The sequence below is a fragment of the Schistocerca gregaria genome, chromosome 6 (genome assembly GCF_023897955.1).
Source record: "Schistocerca gregaria isolate iqSchGreg1 chromosome 6, iqSchGreg1.2, whole genome shotgun sequence".
Lineage (NCBI taxonomy): Eukaryota > Metazoa > Arthropoda > Insecta > Orthoptera > Acrididae > Schistocerca > Schistocerca gregaria.
This window is the reverse complement of record NC_064925.1, coordinates 347,529,056-347,531,685: the sequence shown is the minus strand read 5'-3', so window position 1 is coordinate 347,531,685 and position 2,630 is coordinate 347,529,056.

Sequence of the window (2,630 nt, the reverse complement as noted above, 5' to 3'; positions counted from 1 at the left end):
GGTACATATTGTGATTAATGAAATCTACAATTCATTCCATTTTGCAACTACAAATTTTTGAAAATTGCAAATTGGATGTTCAAAAAGGGAACCTTTGGGATCAATATATTGTGTGGGAACATTTATTTGAAATTTGACCCTTTTTTCTATTTTCTGTAATATCTTAAAGATTGGTTTCTATTTTTTACTTTTAAGAGCATTAATTATCCTATAAATTTCATTTATTTTGTTTGACTGTAACTGACAGACAATTTAACATTTCACATTTTTCTTTCTAGTTACAACAGTTCACACTGAAAAATTATTTCCAAAAACATATAATTATTTTGCACCTATAAATTTTGTTTATATACTAAATACTTTCTTGATAAATGACAATGAAGGAAGAATGGAAAGAGGGGAGTCATAAAAAGACAGATGTTGGACTAACTTTCATGTAAGATGGAGTAAAGTTCTATTTTGTGAACTGCTAACTCTGATGCCAATTTTTTATAAATTATTCATCTTGAAAAGGAATACAATATCAGGAGTTACATAACCAGTGCCTATCAGAAATTGACACTATGAAATATGGCTCAAATTACTGATGGACACATCAAACTTGTAGATAACCCACTTCAATTTATTATCCACAAAACAATATCTTCTCCAAAATATCTAAACCAATGGCTCCTCAAGAACAACACACTCAAAATATATTGGACGAGTGAATTTCACTAAATAATACAGATCAGTATTGTTATTACCTTCTGGTTTATGCAAAAAGATGGCAGATAGTGTTGATGTACATAGTGCTCATGTGAAGAAAAGCGAAAAATTTTACAAATAAAAACAGTGTGTCTGCAAATTGTAGTGATGAAATCAGAAAGTTAAATGATTCTGTAAGTAGTCAACAACTAACCATTGATGTCCTCATTAGTGAACTGCAAAACCTAACATCTGAAAAGTGTGAACCGACAGCAAACTTGCCTCACAGCAACCTTGAAATTCCAGACAAAGTGAAAAACAAAGTAGCACATTTTCAACAAAGCTTATTAAATGAACCTAATATTGTCTCCATAAGCAGATTCAGTATGCAATCAACTGTGCAAGAAAAGACACATTGTGCATGTGATAAAACTCATTTGCAAGATGAATGTGAAACTACAAATATGCAAAGTGATACATCCAAAAGAATGCATTACAACTCAATTACTATTATGAAAGAAAAAGTGTCTGTAAGACCTGAACACTTGCATGACTTAAATGCCAAGTGTTTGTCCAATGCTGATACCAAATATTTTGGCTATAATGTTGGCAGCCCTTCTAAACAAGCAAAGAAACCTGAACGAAAAAAGTAGTTGTTATGGCAGACAGTCACAGATTTGCTCGCCTTCTGAATGGTCAATCCGTTGCACAAACAATCACTTACATAAAGCCTGGTACTTCTATGTTGCAAGTTTGTAAGCTTGTACAATCCACAGACATTGGTGACTTATCCTCTGAAGACTTTGTTAAGTTATTTGGTGAGTTGAATAACGTGTATAAAAACAAAATTCACAAAGCAAAACAAGAACTAAAAAGGTCCTTAGGACAGTTAACACACACAAATGTTTTAGTGCTGAACATCCCACATCAGTATGACTTACCATCTTGGTCTTGCGTAAATAAAGAAATAACCAATGCTACCCAACAAATTTCATTCCTTTGCAACCATTTGAGAAATGTACAACTTGTAAATATTAACAATACTGGGTGAAGATTCCACACATTACATGAATTGCGCATTAACAACATGGGGAAAAACTACTTGTCAAAAAAGTTAAGGAAATTATCAACAAGTGGCATAAAACACTCAAAAGCAAAATAATCTTGGGTTGCAACCCCCTGCCCCCAATATTCAAATGAAACAATGCAATGAGACCTTAGTCACCAACAGCAACAACAACAAACGAAGAAACAAGGTGCCTCCGATATTCAGTCACAGCAACAACAATGAATGCAAGTAACAGCTTCACCAATTGCAGACCCACCTCTAACACCAGCAGCAAAATCATCAACAGTCGCATCAGCACCAGGATCAACAACTGGAGCAGCTGAACAACTAACAGGGGAGCCAGACACAGAAGAAAACTCTGCAGCAGACAATAATAGAAGAATAAGTGCAGTAGGGAAAAGGAAAGCAGTACATCCAGTATGTCTGAACGAATTTTTATTGACAAGATAAAGGTAAATAATCAAACAAATATGCAAAAGCTAAAAAAGCTTTTAATTTCATGCTGATTCATCAAAATCTCCACTCACTGCAAAAAAAAATTAAGTGAACTTGAAATTATATTTATTTATGAGTTAAAAAATGATTCTGTAATGTGTATAACTGAACCTGGCTGCCTAAAGAAGAAATGTCAGTCACAAAACCTGCAGACTTCAATCTTTCATCATCATTCTCTAGAACATGTTGTTCTAGGTCATGCTGTTGTTGTGGTCTTCAGTCCAAAGACTGGTTTGATGCAGCACACCATGCTACCCTGTCCTGTGCAAGCTTCTTCATCTCGGAGTACCTACTGCAACCCACATCCTTCTGAAACTGCTTAGTGTATTCATCTCTTGGCCTCCCTCTATGATTTTTACCCTCCACACTGCCCTCCAAT